Source organism: Schistocerca piceifrons, chromosome 4 (genome assembly GCF_021461385.2).
Source record: "Schistocerca piceifrons isolate TAMUIC-IGC-003096 chromosome 4, iqSchPice1.1, whole genome shotgun sequence".
Classification (NCBI taxonomy): Eukaryota; Metazoa; Arthropoda; class Insecta; order Orthoptera; family Acrididae; genus Schistocerca; species Schistocerca piceifrons.
This window is the reverse complement of record NC_060141.1, coordinates 591173026-591191260: the sequence shown is the minus strand read 5'-3', so window position 1 is coordinate 591191260 and position 18235 is coordinate 591173026. Positions and strand designations below refer to the sequence as shown.

General features: G+C 45.4%; 1 pseudogene; it reads left to right on the top strand.

The window, feature by feature from the left end:
* Positions 1–15978: 15978 nt before the first annotated feature.
* LOC124797105 lies at positions 15979–16096 on the top strand (annotated as a pseudogene).
* The last annotated feature ends 2139 nt before the right edge of the window (positions 16097–18235 follow it).

Sequence of the window (18235 nt, the reverse complement as noted above, 5' to 3'; positions counted from 1 at the left end):
CTTTCGGCCGTCCTTCTCTTCCGACGACCTTCTCCTCCACTTCACTCATCTCCTTTCCGAACAGCTTAATTCCTGTCGCTCCGCAATCTCCCTCTCCCTGGACCTCGAACGTGCATATGACCGCGTATGGCATTCCGGTCTCCTCTTCAGGCTCCAAACCTTCGCCCTTCCCATTAACTACGTCCGTCTGATCGGCTCCTTTCTCTCATGCCGTCCTTCCTATGTCACCATCCATAACACAGAGTCCTACACCTTTTTCCCCTCTGCCGGTGTGCCCCAAGGCTCCGTCCTCTCCCCCCTTCTGTACCTTTTGTACACGGCGGACATGCTGCCGCCGTCAGCCCCTGTCCACGTTCTCCAGTTTGCCGATGACACCGCCTTCCTTGCCCTTGCCCCCACCCTCCAGCGCTCCCTACACCTTCTCCAATCCCATCTTGACCGGTTCACCGCTTGGTGCAACCAGTGGTTGCTCAAGGTCAATCCCTCCAAAACCCAGGCGATCATTGTAGGCAAAACCACCCCTTCCTTCCGCCTCCTTGATTTCTATCTCACCATCTATGGCCGTCCTATCGCCCTCATTTCCACCCTTAAGTACCTTGGCGTCACCTTCGACCGTCGCCTCTCCTGGACTCCCCACCTCTGGACAATCCAAGCCAAGGCACGCTCCCGACTCAGTCTCCTCAAGCTCCTCTCTGGCCGTACGTGGCGTCTGGACCCCTCCACCATCCTCCACACCTATAAGTCCCTCATCCGCCCTATCCTTTGTTATGCCCATCTGGCTTGGATCTCCGCCCCCCTACCTTTTATAAATCCCTCCAAATCCTTGAACGTCATGCTCTCCGCCTCGCCTATCGCATCCGTCTCCCCTCCCCCACGAGGATCCTATACAATCTCAACCCCTTCCCCCACCTCCTCCTTTTCCTTGAAAGGATACGGATCCTGTACACCTCCCGCAAACTCGATCCTCCTCACCCACTCGTCTCCCCGATCCTCTCCCACCCCCGCCCGCTGCCGCGCCTGTATTCGCACATCCCACCCGGTCTCCATCTCTCCACCCTCCTTACCCTCTCCCAAGGTGGCTTCCGCCAGCTCCCCCTCCTGATGCTGTCCTCCTCCCCTGCATCTACCCCTCCCATCAACTTTGATCCTCCCCCCCCACCTCCTGTGTCCTTTCCTTTAGGCACCCTCCCTCCCTCCCTTCCTTCCCTTTCCTTTCCCCCCTCCCTTCTCCCCTCTCCCCCGGGCTTCCCCTCCCCCTTCCTCCCTCCCCCTCTCTCCTATGCCCATGGCATCTCTGCTCTCCCCTCTCCCATTCCCCTTCCCCTTCCTCCTCCTCCACCTCCTCTCTTGGCAGGTCCCCGGACTCGTACACGCTCAGTGAACATTCGTGCGCCGGAGATCATCGCCGTCAGTGTTTCGTGTGTGTGCCTTCGTTTGTGTGTAGTGTTGTTCGCCGTCACGCCACCACCGTTCACGTGCCGTCGCCATCATCCATGTTATGCGCACCGTGTCGCCTCGTGTTAGTGATGTTTCTCGTCCAGCGTGAACGGCTCCATATTTTTTCGATTTTTAGTGTCTACATTTTTTGCCCACCGTTTTTACTGTCTACTCTGTGCCACCTTTATGTACTACTTGTTGTCAAACTCAAGGCTGAAGAGTGGCGTATTGTGCTGCTGACAGCCCGCCTTTGTATAAGGTGTTTAAAATCACAATAAAGAAAAAAAAAAAAAAAAAGCTCAGCCTACCATTCTAACATTGCGTACGTCTCAGGACATATCGCCTCGCTTCAGACATCGTATTTACTCTCGTGTTTTGTTTACGAGTGGACGTGGTTCTCTAGTTAGGTCTTCTTGACTCTGTTGTCTCGTTCTTGTTGTTATCGTAAGGTGCTTCGTTGATCGCGTCCGTCCTCTCCGTTGTGTTGTTGTTCGCGGGCCGCTCCGCGGATCCCGCCGCGTTTTCCGTCACTTCAACCCAGCGACTGTTCCGGTCGCCGGTACAGCAGTACAGAGATCCATCGTGATGTATGGTCACTTTGTGTATCAAACACTCTGCAGTAGAGGTTCAACAGGACAGGCTTGATAAACAGCAATAAATGAGAGAAAAATAGTGTGTGCATTTTCTGAATTTGTGGTCAGCATGGTCCCTGTGCTTCTTATGATCACTGAGAGTGGGGTGTCTTATGGTATAGCCTTCATGCCGCTGACTACTTCTCCATTTCGCTGTCCCACATAAAATTCCTGGAATCTCCATGGCAGATACATTTTCTTATGAAAACACGATAATACATCCCAAGTGTTAAGTGTCTTACTTCGAGCTGCGTTTAATTATCACTGATTAAACTTCGTGTACCTTCATGGAAAGATTTATAAATGTTATCTATAATTAACTGCCTTTCAAAAAGGACGAGTCACAATTATTTGAGTGCGTATCTATATTCAAAATATTAGTGATATTGTAAATACAGCCATTCCGTTTTGCAAATACTTTTTAGTATTTCAAACTTACTATGTGTGCTACCTAGGGAATTTGTAAGTTTTATTTCCGTTTTACATAACCAGTGCGTTACACTAGTAGCATTTTCTGGCATACATTTACAACCATTGTATTTATCCTCTCGTGACGTCACGATTACATTTGTCGTACGAATGGTAAAGATAACTACTAGTTGTTCCTGCTGCCTGTGACACATCTGCTGCGGGCAACGAGAACCACTGCCTTCACCCCTATCTTCCACCCTCTAAGCAGCATTGTCCAGCCATTCTTTTAATGTAGACCAACGAAAGATTTAATTTTCTATTATGGCATTTTGCCATTTAAATTAGGTTCCACTTGTGGGTAAATCCACAAATGACATCTACATCTACATGGTTACTCTGCAATTCACACTTAAGTGCCTGGCAGAAGGTTCATCGAAACATTTTCATACTACTTCTCTACCATTCCACTCCCTAACGGCCCGTGGGAAAAAGGAACACGTAAATCTTTTCGTTCGACCACAGATTTCTCTTATTTTATTATGATGATCATTTCTACCTACGTAGGCAGGTGTCAACAAAATATTTTTGCTTTCGGAAGAGAAAGTGATTGAAGTTTCGTAAATAGATCTCGCCGCAAAGAAAACAGCCTCTGTTTCAGTGACTGCCACCCCAACTCGCGTATCATATCAGTGACACTCTCACCCCTATTGCGCGATAACATGAAACGACCTGCACTTCTTTGCACTTTTTCGATGTCCTCCGTCAATCCTACCTGGAAAGGATCCCACACCGCGCAGCAGTATTCCAGCAGAGGACGGACAAGTGTAATGTAGGCTGTCTCTTACTGGGTTTGTCCCATATTCTAAGTGTTCTGCCAACAAAGCGCAGTCTTTGTTTCGCTTCCCCATTATATTATCTATGTGGCCTTTCAAATTTAAGTTCCCCGTTATTGTAATTCCTAGGTATTTAGTCGAATTGACAGCCCTTAGATTTGTGCGATTTATCGTACATCCAAAATTTATCGGATTTCTTTTAGTACCCATGTGGATGACCTCGCACTTTTCTTTGTTTAGTGCCAATAGCCATTTTTCGCACCATACAGAAATTCTCTCTAGATCATTTTGTAATTGGAATTGATCGTCTGACGATTTTACTAGACGGTAAATTACAGCGACATCTGCAAACAATCTAAGGGGGCTGCTCAAATTATCACCTAGATCATTTATGTAAATCAAGAACAATAGAGCTCCTATGACACTACCTTGCGGAACGCCGGTATCTGAGAAAAACACTAATTTTTGATGGTGAAACTCGATTATTAACTAAAAGAAAATTAATCCAAGCAATTCATTAGCGTTATATTTATGCTGTTGTGACGTCAAGAATACACTTGTCACACGAGTTGTACAAATAACTACTATTTGCTCCTGTTGCCCGTGACGTAACTGCTGTGGACAATGAAGACCACTACATTCAACTCTACAGCAACATTGTCCAGGCATTCTAAAGGCAACTGCAAAAAGAAATCATTATTACAAAAAAATCTGTAAGCCACTTTAGCTTATTTTCTATCATGTTACCACTAACTATACACCCACTACAGATCATCGCCCTCCCCCCCCCCTCCACCCCACCCTCACCCAACCACACCTCCAGATATGTGTGTCTTTCGAAAGTGATAGGAACGAACAGATGGAGCAGCCCCCCTAATTATCCTCTAGAATGTTTCTTTAAAAATATTCCATTGATCAGTTGTAATTCATTGTGCCCTATTTGCGAAGTAAGATCGTCGACCAGCAAAGGTTAGTGTTTCTCCGAACTGATGACAACAAATCATCCCCCCCACCATGCACCTTTTGTGCACAGCGAAAAGGTAACATAGGTGACGAATCACACGCTAGTGATCGCCGATGAGGGTTCGTTCTAGGCAAGTTCACCCTTGCACCAGCAAATTTTCCCTTCCTGACTTTTGTGACAACCTATGCCGTAAATGACGCAGATCTACGCCTCGCCAGGGCTAGCTTGCGGGCTGGCAAGCCAATCTCAATGAACCTGACTTTAACTCTAGCGAACAACATAGAAAATTTTATCTTTTTGAAGCTCCCTAAAGATATTCACAACTTCTCGTTGCTGACCACAGGTACTGAGCATCTCCACATACGTTCTCTGGTGCCAATAACTGAACCGAACTTCCTCTGCATCTGCTTGTTATCTCAACGAAGAGGTCCACCATCCATAATTCTTTCCCATTATTTTACAAAACTCAACCCTTTCCTGGAACTAGTCACCAGTCAAAACTCATATATTTCATACCTTGGGTTATGGCTTCGAAGCCACAAATGAATGCTCGCCACAGCACAGCTGGCTCCGTGGTAGAGTGGGCAAAAATTAGACCCTTTTCACCTAGTGTGCCTTCTAACTGCCAACATAACTGCTCATCGTCAAGTTTCATCTAATCTACACACACAAATCGAGTAATAGACACAAGGAGGAAACTACACAAGTTCCAAGCTTGATGTCTGAATATAAATGTTAGGTGAATGACAGCGTGAACAGCTATTTCGTTCCTTAATCAGAATTTAACTACGTACGCTACAATTACTGGCATTCACATGCATCCTAATTCGTTCAGCTTACCGCTAACCGTCAGCATTACAATGCGTAATTGTTTTGGTTCACCTGCAGTGCAGAGATATACACTAAAGTTAAATATACCGTTATTATACGCCTAAACTAATGGAGATGCAACAGGCAGAGACAAGTTTTGCAGTAGATACAACTGGGCCATATACGTGTCACAATCATCCCGTATGTGTTCAAATAAATCCCCTGCATTGGCGTCAGCCAAGATTCCGTATTACCGTTGCGATTCGTCTGCCTAGTTAGATATCATAACAATCAATCACGTCTACAAACTGACAACTCCCATTTCTATACCATGCATTTCGTCAAAGATGAGATGCTAAAACGTAGCGAAAGTTTGATAGCAATAATTGTTGTGCCGACGTAAGAGCGCTCGTTAGAATTGAAATTTAGATGGATCAATGAAAAAAAAACTGTGTCCGGCATCAAATAACTAAAAAAAAAGAAAAAACACTTAAAATGCTTTCCTTTCTATAGCGCAACCATCATGAACATTCATCTTCATCAGCCAGTCTTACAAACATCAAAAATTATAATCTGAAATATTTTATGATGGTGCAGCTGAATGACACATCACGAGAGGCTCCTAAGTGCATAAATGAAGATAAGTAAAGAAATGGTTCACGTGGCTCTGAGCACTATGGGACTTAACGTCTGAGGTCATCAGTCCCCTAGAACTTATAACTACTTAAATCTAACTAACCTAAGGACATCACACACATCCATGCCCTAGGCAGGATTCGAACCTGCGACCGTAGCGGTGGCGTGGTTCCAGACTGAAGCGCCTAGAACCGCTCGGCCACACCGGCCGGCAAAATAAGTAAAGTCCTGCTATGAACACCTATAACTACAGGTAACCTAACAAGTAGCGGGTGGCTATAATTAAACTTTCCCTACTTAACATTCTATAACATGGAAACTAATTACCGTACGACTAACAACCTTGGTGGCATTAATGTCCAGAGCATAGGGTGCATGCTTTCCACGAGCCACAGAGCCACCCTCCAGTTCCAATAATGGCCACTAGGAGCCATGATCAGTCCTCGTGATTCATCGTCTCACACACCTGACCAGCCGCCGTGCACTAGTTGACATGCCAGCATGAGCGTGGACAGAAGGAGCAGGGCGTTATTTTTGAAGCTGTATTATCGAAAGAACAGTAATGCTGCAGCTGCACTTCGAGAATATAGCCGCCTGTAAGGATTCAAATTGGTTCAAATGGCTCTAAGCACTATGGGATTTAACATCTGAGGTCATCAGTCCCCTAGAACTTATAACTACTTAAATCTAACTAACCTAAGGACATCACACACATCCATGCCCTAGGCAGGATTCGAACCTGCGACCGTAGCGGTGGCGTGGTTCCAGACTGAAGCGCCTAGAACCGCTCGGCCACACCGGCCGGCAAAATAAGTAAAGTCCTGCTATGAACACCTATAACTACAGGTAACCTAACAAGTAGCGGGTGTATATAATTAAACTTTCCCTACTTAACATTCTATAACATGGAAACTAATTACCGTACGACTAACAACCTTGGTGGCATTAATGTCCAGAGCATAGGGTGCATGCTTTCCACGAGCCACAGAGCCACCCTCCAGTTCCAATAATGGCCACTAGGAGCCATGATCAGTCCTCGTGATTCATCGTCTCACACACCTGACCAGCCGCCGTGCACTAGTTGACATGTCAGCATGAGCGTGGACAGAAGGAGCAGGGCGTTATTTTTGAAGCTGTATTATCGAAAGAACAGTAATGCTGCAGCTGCACTTCGAGAATATAGCCGCATGTAAGGATTCAAATTGGTTCAAATGGCTCTAAGCACTATGGGATTTAACATCTGAGGTCATCAGTCCCCTAGACTTAGAACTACTTAAACCTAACTAACCTAAGGCCATCACACACAGTCGTGCCCGAGGCAGAATTCGAACCTGCTACCGTAGCAGCAGCGCGGTTCCGGACTGAAGTGCCTAGAACAGCTCGGCCACAGCGGCCGGCCTGAAAGGATTACGGAAGGGTCCTCTTTCTCCACCTGCTGTGCAGAGCATGATGAAGAAGTTCGAATCAGCTGGAGAACTGGGCGTCGCTCCGGGCACAGGCCGACGACCGGTTGCACCACAGGTGATTGATGAAATCGCTGTTGTTATGGCAGACAACGCTTCCAGCAATTCTCGATTGTTAGGCAGTGCTCGTACTGTGTCATAACAGTTGAACATCCCGTGGTTCACCGTACGGAAGGTGCTTCCGGCCATTCTCAAATAGTATCCGCACAGGATCTATATCGAACAGCAGCTTGCACCACAGGACGCACAACGACGTGTTGACTTCGCTCTCCACTTTCTCGCGAGGACTGAAGATTTTGAGGGCTGGCCCTGGACCATCCTATGGACAGATGAAACTCATTTTTCTCTGACGGGTGAGGTGAACACACACAATCGCCGAGTGTGGGGATCTTCACATACAGCCACCGTGAATGAAGTTTTTGTGTATGATGAACATGATCAACGTGTGACCGTACGGTGTGGCTTCGCGGCTATGTTCGTCACTGGCCCATTCTGTTTTGAACAGGTTGGCGCTCAAGGAATAAAGACGTGCAGTGTGTGAGGCCAGCGTTACTGCGATGTGTTTCTCCAACATCTCATACCCGCCCTACAGGAGACAGAGAGACAGTGAACTCAACAGTCTCCTTGCAAGATGGGGCCCCAACTTACATCGCTCTTGAAGTTCACCTGTGTAGTGTGCGTACTGTAAGACCTTCGGTACACACACCATCAGATTATTTGACTTGTCGCTCTAACGAAGTAGGCGAGTGTCAGCAATATGTCTCGTGGTCTTATCGTGGCGTGTTTATCTTCTGCTGTTAGGTCAGACGATAGAAATGCCACTTGCACGCTTAGAGTAGCAGATTGACGGTGACCAACTTTAAACAGAACTTGATTAATTTTCACACACTTTTGTTAAAATAATAAAAATCATAGACATTACGTAACTTGATTCTGGATGCTGTTTACAATTGACAATCTGAAGTTCCTTTGGTCTTGGTACGTTAATCTTATTCTCACATATCACTGATACTTGACAAAGTGTCTATACATTTCTCTTCATGGCTATGTACAGGAATATGATAATCTTATTAGGCGCAGACTGAAACTTGACTACAGACTAATGCAGACTAAAGCAGACAAATGCAGACTAATTCAGACTAATGCAGACTGACAAATCGGAGGTCTGTACACTCGTTATAATACCTCGAGCGTTCAGGTATCACTGCGCGAGTATGATCCGCGAGAAGAAAAGGTCCTACGTTAGCAGCAATCTCATTGACTGCGTTGCATATTAATACGCAGATCGGCGGAAGCAGAATTTGGTCCGTCTCTAAGACAGCGCCATTTCGTAGTGCGGAGACGGACGAGAGCTGCGCCTGCGCTGTTGTGCTTAATGGGGCGCGCTCTAGTGGGAGAGTTGTGAACGCGCTGACTACGTCGAACTATGTACACAACAACCTGATTCTCCGAATACGTTTGGAAAGTATCGAATTATCAGGCGATCGTTTCCAAATGCTTGGCTGGCACGATAAACTGATCTCATTCCCTGTGATTTTTCTTCGTGGGGCTACCTGAAGGACATGATTTACCAGGGGAACATTCAGACATGTGCCGATCTGAAGCGCAGCACATTGAGAGGTAGCCAGCATATCTACGGGCATGCTTCGTTCTGCTGTGCAGAATGCAATCCTGAGCTTTCAGACTCTTCTGGACAAAGTGGGCGCCATATTGAGCCCCTTTTGTAGCAGTTATGGTACTGGCACGTAATTGTATGATGACCATAACAGCACATTAAAAGCGTTTAATTGAATTGATTCTGCATTATTTCTCTTCCCCATGCCCTTAACATTAATGCTACCTAGTTTCGTACTAATACACTAATTAGTTTCCGTCTTATAACGTGTTAAATAGGGAAAGTTTAAATATAACCATCCGGTAGAACGTGTCTAATCCACTCCAGCTATTGCAGGTATCTGAAAAGTACTCATTTAGCGATATCGATCATTATGTTGCTCGTTATAAAGTACGCATATATCTGCAATTCTTCATTTGTTGCACGTACTTAACCCTTCCTGAAATCGTGGATAGCAAAGGAACATTTATGTATTAAAATCAGACATTAATCTCAGTAACAGGTTATTGAATCAAAGACGCAACAGAATGAGGATACGCCTAAGAAGAAATATTGAGACAACTGCAGTAAAAGTAGTGATTGAGGATAAACTAACGGAGAGCTGAAATGCTCCCCACAGTACTCAGGAAGAGTCAAACAGATCTTTTAGTCGGTGACACGAAGCACAAATAAAAAAAGACGGCTAGTGAGTTGGAAAGCTTGCATTTTACTTGAAGAGACGTTAAAAACTTACATGTTTTATTCACTCGTCTGATTTTATGGTATCGACCGCTATACAAACCTGCAAAAATGTACGATCGTAAGCGAAAGAGAGCGGAATGAAAAGGAATACAATCGCGTTTAAGTCATTTCAGACAGAGAAACTTGAGAGATTTCTGAGTGCAAATGTATTGGAAAGAAATAATCGCGCGTAATTAGATATTTTTTGCTCCATTAACACCAACCCGCAGAAACTTTCTAAGCGCCACAGATCTGTTAATGGCGACTACCTCGAGATTTACTGCTATGCAAATGCTTCTGGAATGTGACGAAGTAAGTCGTAATGGAATTCACTGGAAATGTGCCGGTAATGCCGTTGAGCCCCTCTCGAGAACAAAACCAGTGGTATCTCAAGAAAGGCACTCTCAACAGTCGGGAGGTCCATTACGATATTCGCTGCCTTTCAGCAGGGTAGGGAGGAGGGGGGGAGGCGGGGGAGGAGCGTTTCGTGTCCCGCGCACATTTCACTCGCAAGTCTCATTCTTTGGACCAAGAGAAAGTAATTTTGTTCTCCGCGATTCGGGTAATGGTGGGCACTTACCTCGGCTGACTAATGGAGACAACCGGCCCGACAGGGGGCGCATAGCACGCCCCGCCGCGGTGTCAGGAAGCGTCAGGGATGCACCGCTCTCTTACCTGCAGCAGGTGTGACTCGCAACAGCAGCCGTACCGCTGACGCCCAGACCTCCAGATGTCAGACACTAAGATCCGTGCCGAACCAAAACACCGATTTAGCTCGTGCTGTGTGCTGTCGTCCAGTAGAACATGTGTAAATGGTAATTACACTACTGGCCATTAGAATTGCTACACCACGAAGATGACGTGCTACAGACGCGAAATTTAACCGACAGGAAGAAGATGCTGTGATATGCAAATGATTAGCTTTTCAGAGCATTCACACAAGGTTGGCGCCGGTGGCGACACCGACATGAGGAAAGTTTCCAACCGATTTCTCATACACAAACAGCAGTTGACCGGCGTCGCCTGGTGAAACGTTGATGTGATGCCTCGCGTAAGGAGGAGAAATGCGTACCATCACGTTTCCGACTTTAATAAAGGTCGGATAGTAGCCTATCGCCACTGCGGTTTATCGTATCGCGACATTGCTGCTCGCGTTGGTCGAGATCGAATGACTGTCAGGAGGGTAATACGGGATGCCGTGCTGGATCCCAACAGCCTCGTATCACCAGCAGTCGAGATGACAGGCATCTTATCCGCATGGCTGTAACGGATCTTACAGCCACGTCTCGATCACTGAGTCAACAGATGGGGACGTTTGCAAGACACCAACCATCTGCACTTACAGTTCGACGACGTTTACAGCAGCATGGACTATCAGCCGGAGACCATGGCTGCGGTTACCCTTGACGCTGCATCACGGACAGGAGCGCCTACGATGGTGTACTCAGCGACGAACCTGGGTGCACGAATGGTAAAACGTCATTTTTTCGGATGAAGCCAGGTTCTGTTTACAGAATCATGATGGTCCCATCCGTGTTTGGCGACATCGCGGTGAGCGCTCATTGGCAAAATGGTTCATATGGCTCTGAGCACTATGGGACTTAACTTCTGAGGTCATCAGTCCCCTAGAACCTAGAACTACTTAAACCTAACTAACCTAAGGACAACACACACATCCATGCCCGATGCAGGATTCGAACCTACGACCGTAGCGGTCGCTCGGTTCCAGACTGTAGCGCCTAGAACCACACGGCCAGTCCGGCCGGCCTCACATTGGAAGCGTGTATTCGGCGTGGTGGTATGGGGTGCCTTTGGTTACACGTCTCGGTCACTTCTTGTTTGCGCTGACGGCACTTTGAACAGTGGACATAACATTTCAGATGTGTTACGACCCGTGGCTCTCCCCTTCATTCGATCCCTGCGAAACCCTACATTGCAGCAGGATAATGTACGACCGCATGTTGCAGGTCCTGTACGAGCCTTTCTGGATACAGAAAATGTTCGACTGCTGCACTGGCCAGCACATTCTCCGGATCGCTCACCAATTGAAAACGTCTGGTCAACGATGGCCGAACAACTGGCTCGTCACAATACGCCAATCACTACTCTTGATGAACTGTGGTATCGTGTTGAAGCTGCATGGGCAGCTGTACCTGTACACGCCATCCAAGCTCTGTTTGACTCAATGCCCAGGCGTATCAAGGTCGTTATTACGGCCAGAGCTGGTTGTTCTGGGTGCTGATTTCTCAGGATCTATGCACCCAAATTGCGTGAAAATGCAATCACATGTCAGTTCTAGTATAATATATTTGTCCAATGAATACCCGTTCATCATCTGCATTTCTTCTTGGTGTAGCAATTTTAATGGCCAGTAGTGTAAAAGTAACACCAGAACTATGGAATATTGTGAAAGTGCATTTGTGAGGAGCACATGTCAACATCCATGGTAGGTGAGTTGGTAGAGCGTCACAAACGTTCCAAGTTGGAAACCAACTGGCGGCGACTTTTTTTAAGTTTTTTTTCTTTATTCAAGAACACCTTACGCGTGAAATTGTTACATGGGAGAACATTTTTTTGACATGTATAAAGGATGTTTCGGAGTTTGTAGCGATGTTCTTTTGCCAGTCTGCTTTCGCATCGTTTGTTGAAAGTAGCAAACCTATACAGCATATTTGTATAGACAGATGTGGTGTTACGTATACAAATATACGCTATAGGTTTGCGACTGTCAACTAACGAAGCGAATGCAGACTGCCAAAAGAACATTGCTACAAACTCCGAAACGTCCCTTTTACATGTGAGAAAGATGTTCTCCCGTATAATAATTTCAAATGTAAGCTGTTAAAAGAAAACGTTAGCGTCAGTGGTTTTCGAAGTCGGGACCTTTAGCACGACGATCTAACGCTCTACTAACTAACCTCCCAGGGATATTGATATGTGCCCCTCATAAATGCGCTTTCGCGGTACTCCGTAGTTCTTGTGCTGTTTTCAGTTATCATTTACACGTGTTCTACTGGACGACAGCACACAACACGAACTAAATCGGAGTTTTGTTTGATACCCTATCGACACACAACGGTTGGTACCGATCTGAGTGTCTGACATCTGGAGGTACGGGTGTGAGTTCTCATCACGCTCTTTGCGGTCTGCGTATGTAGGATACAGTTATGACTTCCGAAATTTCTAATGTGTTCTGAGCGCCCTATTTACTGATGACATTTCTTGCTTGGCAGATGCGAAGGCACCAGTAGTAACTACACTAATGGCCAATAAAATTGCTACACGACGAAGATGACGTGCTACAGACGCGAAATTTAACCGACAGGAAGAAGACGCAGTGATATGCAAATGATTATCTTTTCAGAGCATTCACACAAGGTTGGCGCCGGTGGCGACACCTACAACGTGCTGACATAAGGAAAGTTTCCAACCGATTTCTCATAAACAAGCAGCAGTTACCGGCGTTGCCTGGTGAAACGTAGTTGTGATGCCTCGTGTAAGGAGGAGAAATGCGTACCATCAGGTTTCCGACCTTGATAAATGTTGGATTGTACCCTATCGCGATTGCGGTTTATCGTTTCTCGACATTGCTGCTCGCGTCGGTCGAGATACAATGACTGTTAGCAGAATATGAAATCGGTGGGTTCAGGAGGGTAATATGGAACGCCGTGCTGGATCCCAAGTTTCGCAGGAGAGCTTCCGTAAAGTTTGGAAGGTAGGAGACGAGATACTGCCAGAAGTAAAGCTGTGAGTACCGGGCGTGAGTCGTGCTTCGGTAGCTCAGATGGTAGAGCACTTGCCCGCGGAAGGCAAAGGTCCCGAGCTCGAGTCTCGGTCGGGCCCACAGTTTTAATCTGCCAGGAAGTTTCATATCAGCGCACACTCCGCTGCAGAATGAATATCTCATCCTGGAAACATCCTCCAGGCTGTGGCTAAGCCGTGTTTCCGCAGTATCCTTTCTTTCAGGAGTGCTAGGTGGTGGTGGTGGTGGTTAGTGTTTAACGTCCCGTCGACAACGAGGTCATTAGAGACGGAGCGCAAGCTCGGGTTAGGGAAGGATTGGGAAGGAAATCGGCCGTGCCGTTTCAAAGGAACCATCCCGGCATTTGCCTGAAACGATTAAGGGAAATCACGGAAAATCTAAATCAGGATGGCTGGAGACGGGATTGTACCGTCGTCCTCCCGAATGCGAGTCCAGTGCACTTGCCCGCGAAAGGCAAAGTTCCCGAGTTCGATTCTCGGTCGGGCACACAGTTTTAATCTGCCAGGAAGTTTCATATTTGTCCAATGAATAACCGTTTATCATCTGCATTTCTTCTTGGTGTAGCAATTGTAATGGCCAGTAGTGTATTTAACAAATATCTCATCCATGGGCTGCTTGTTTAGGGAAGCGGCTGTTTAGATACAAAAAGTTATTCGTATACTGATTCAGTCACTTTCACTTTTAATTTAAGTAACATAGTACTTGTCTAGAGTCATGTTATCATCTTCAGGTGGATTACGGTATTTTTACGTGGTTGAATGCGAAATTGAACTGCAAGATATGTAAATACTGTAACATTAGAAATTGTCTAGTGACAAACATACAGAATTCGCTATGGCAGCATACGGCAACCATATTTGCCCAGACATTAATGCAAGACGACACATGGCATCCCCGCCACAGTACTTTCTGCCAAGGAGACAACACAGGTATGTGTGTCATATACGAGGTGCGGCTAGAAAAAACCGGACTGATGCTGGAAAAAACATTTATTTACAATTATTTACAATTTCATTTGATCTCCTTCAATGTACTCTCCTCCTCGGTCTCTACACCGCTCCATACGAATTTTCCACTGTTCATAGCAATGCTGCAGATCATTTTCGGTAAGTCCATACATTACTTCCGTCGCATTTTCTTTTACTGCTTCAACAGTCTCAAATCTAGTTCCTTTCAAAGCTGACTTGACTTTAGGGAAAAGAAAAAAGTCACAGGGGGCCAAATCAGGTGAGTAGGGTGGATGATCTAAGATGGAAATGTTGTGTTTTGCCAAAAACGTCTTCACTGACAACGCACTGTGAGCTGGGGCATTGTCTTGGTGAAGGATCCATGACTTTTTTCTCCACAAATCGTTCCGTTTTCTCCGTACTCGCTCACGTAGGGTAGCCAGGACGCTAATGTAGTAATGCTGATTCACTGTTTGTCCCTCTGGTACCCAATCAATGTGCACAATCCCCTTGATGTCAAAAAAACAATCATCATTGCCCTGAATTTCGATTTTGACATTCGTGCTTTTTTTTGTCGTGGAGAACCAGGAGTTTTCCAATGCATCGATTGGCGTTTAGTTTCGGGATCGGAAGTAAAAAACCACGATTCATCGCAAATAATAACATTTTGTAAGAAGATGGGATCACTTTCAATGTTTTCCAGGATGTCAGAACAAATCATTCTTCGGCGTTCGTTCTGTTCAATTGAGAGACACTTTGTTCATGTTGAAACTTTCATGAAGAATCTGCCTAACACTTTCCTTGTCAACTCCTGTTAACTCAGACAGTGCTCTGATTGTTAAACGGCGATCTTGTCGAACAAGTTTACCGATTTTTTCAATGTTTGCATCAGTTTTTGCTGACAATGGTCTGCCAGTGCGAGTGTCATCACTGGTGTCTTCGCGGCCATCTTTAAATCGCTTAAACCACTCAAACACTTGTGTTCGCGATAAACAATCATCGCCGTACACTTGTTGTAACATTACAAACGTTTCACTTGCAGATTTTCCTAGTTTGAAACAAAATTTGATGTTAACACGGTGTTCTTTCTGTACACTCAACATTTTCCGACGCACAGACAAAACGTCAACTACTTAAAACAGACGCCACGGGCAGACTGAGTGCAGGAGGCAGATGAAACTCGAGCAGTAGGCGGAGCGAGAGTCACGTGACAGGCCACCCGACTTTCAGCCTTATTGCATTCGTTTTATTGTTTCACCAGTACTAGTCCGGTTTTTTTGTAGCCACACCTCGTACAAATTCAACAATGTAAAAATATTGGAAAGCCCCTACAGACAATGACATGGTCATCGAAACGTGTATAATATTGTAAGGTAGGCATATCATCTTGATTTTGTAACTTTTTGATGTGCGCTTCAGGGAGAGTGCAAGTTACGTTACTATTAAACAATCTTTGGTCCTTTTGTGCCACAGTCCCTGCTTCTGCGCAATCTGATACATTCTTAGTTGAAGTGTGGTAGGTGATGGGCATATTTAGTAGTGCTTTGTTGTCTTATAATTGTATCGGTCAGATGAAGAAAGATTTATTGTAAAGGAGAGCAAGGATGAATATGGTGTATATACTGAAAGGCGAAAGGAATATAAAACTTGAATAATGTTATTTTTGTTTGAAGAGAAGGAGTTTGAGGTAAGACTGCAGCACTGCGCAGCTGGTTTGTCGTAATGATTATTGTCAGATAGTTTTGTTGCCAACGGCCTCACCGCAGTGATAACACCGGTTCCTGTCAGATCACCGCAGTTAAGTGCTGTCGGGCTGAGCTAGTACTTGGGTGGGTGACCATCCGGTCTGCCGAGCGCTGTTGGCAAGAGGGGTGCACTCAGCCCTCGTGAGACAAAGCTGAGGAGCTACTTAATTGAGAAGTAGCGCTTCCGGTCTCGTAAACTGATGTATGGCCCGGAGAGCGGTGTGCTGACCACATGCCCCTCTAGATCCGCATCCAGTGACGCCTTTGGGCAGAGGATGACACGGCGGTCGATCGGTGCAGTTGCACCTTCAGTGCCTGTTTGGTTTAGTTTAGTTTTTGCTACCTTTGTTCCCTCGCTCAGAGCTGTGAGAGAGACCACCCCATTTCCCTGAGTCATGCATTAACATATCAACTAATTAAGGTGTTCGGTTTTATAGAAATTATCTGCTAACATTGTACCATTTTTGAACCATTGTTAACTTTCTTAAGCACCGAATTATTCAGACCACTGTTATGTGTCAAGATCACGCGAAGTTTTTCTCTGTCTTTTTGGATATATGCTTCATTCTAAAATCGTTGTCTTGGAATATCATTACATAGGAATAGTTACTCTCCCCATCCCACTGTTTAAAGAAGGTTTACCTTCACGCACTACAGCATTGCACCGTATGGAAAGCAACAGTTTGAATAGTGTTTGGAAATCTTATTTAAAAAGAAAAATCTAACTTAGGATCTGCCTGCTAGCTGTTCGATGTTGTGCTTTCGAGAAATCTACTACTATGTTGTCAAGATGCGAGGGAAGTGGAAATTGGGTTAAGGCCAGATAACTGCTTTACTTCAGCTGCGCATTTAATACAAAGGCACTTTGTATTCAGACTAGTTACATTTCAATCCAGATTAGGTTTTGCTTGAACAAAGATTGGCATACGAGTTTAAGTTTGTGAGTACATCGATTTCGTAATGCGTAGATCTTTTATGGAGTGGGAGGTAAACTTGGGCTAAATTTTATACGTGAAGGAATTACAGGATTTGGAATTAAAAATAAAAGTGACTGAAGCGGTATATCAGTCATTGCCAGTAATCTTCTTTCGACCGTAGGAAGTGTGTGTGACAGACCTGCGTTAGTTTACAATCTCTTTGGATGAGTTCAGAAGGCCTCTTATATATGGAAACCAGAGGTAGTAGCCGCCACGAGACCACAACCCACTGCGCATAATGGTGCGTTGAATGGACCAGCTGCTGCCTGCATCAGAAGGTGAAGGTAAAATTATCATCAGCCCGAGGTTAGTGTTCAAGACCACGGTGCTTTGCTTGGCATGATCATCTTGAAGGAGGTATGCTGTTGCCTTTGAACTAACCTTTGATCTGACTTGCACAGCAGGTGCAGGGAGACCTACAATTCGACGTAGTCTTCCAACCACATAGGAACTCCGCATTTTTCATCTTAACAAATATTTCCACAAGTGAAAGAGGCGATAAGCGACTGAAAAAATCGTAAGAGTGATAAATGACTGAACACCGATTTGGATCCCTCGTCTGGTAACGCCACCAGTCAACGCGGATGCGTAAGTTGGCTTCAACGTACGGCACTCAAATACGTTAGAACGACGTGACCAGAAAGAAAGTTGGGAGAACAGACTGGCATTGGGAGTGGCGCAACATAGGATGTCGATCGATTGAATTTTAGGAACTGTAATTTGAATATTTCGATTTGGCAGAGAAGGAAATTATTAGCTGGCGGGTAGCTCTTACCATTCACTGAAAGGTTAATCACAAAGATATTTGAATTCTACTATGTCGAAAATTGCATGAGGCATTGCATCCCATTTGCCAAGAGTCCACCACTATTGCAGGGATGCAGTCAGGGGGTGAAGTGGTGCGATTGACTTTTATATACTTCATTCCATGTAGGCTCACCTCGGAAGATGTTCTCCGTAGTTGAGAACGAAACGTCAGGGAGAAGAAGTTCTACAGATCGACCACGGCAACTTAACCCGGAAGAGTTTACTTTTATATACTTGTTTACTGCTTATTTAGCCTGACTTACATAAGAATAATAACAATTTCCGTTGTTACTAAAAATATTAATTGGCAACAGGCATAATAATAATTACACTAATAATGAAGATGATGTTGTGGATTGGCAGGAGAGCCAACCCGTATGAATAGAGGAAGCCGAAAGGCACGCGTTTTAGCTCACGCAGGCTGGCGTGAGGTCTGGAACAGGACAAGGAAATTAGAACTTAGAAAAACGGACCC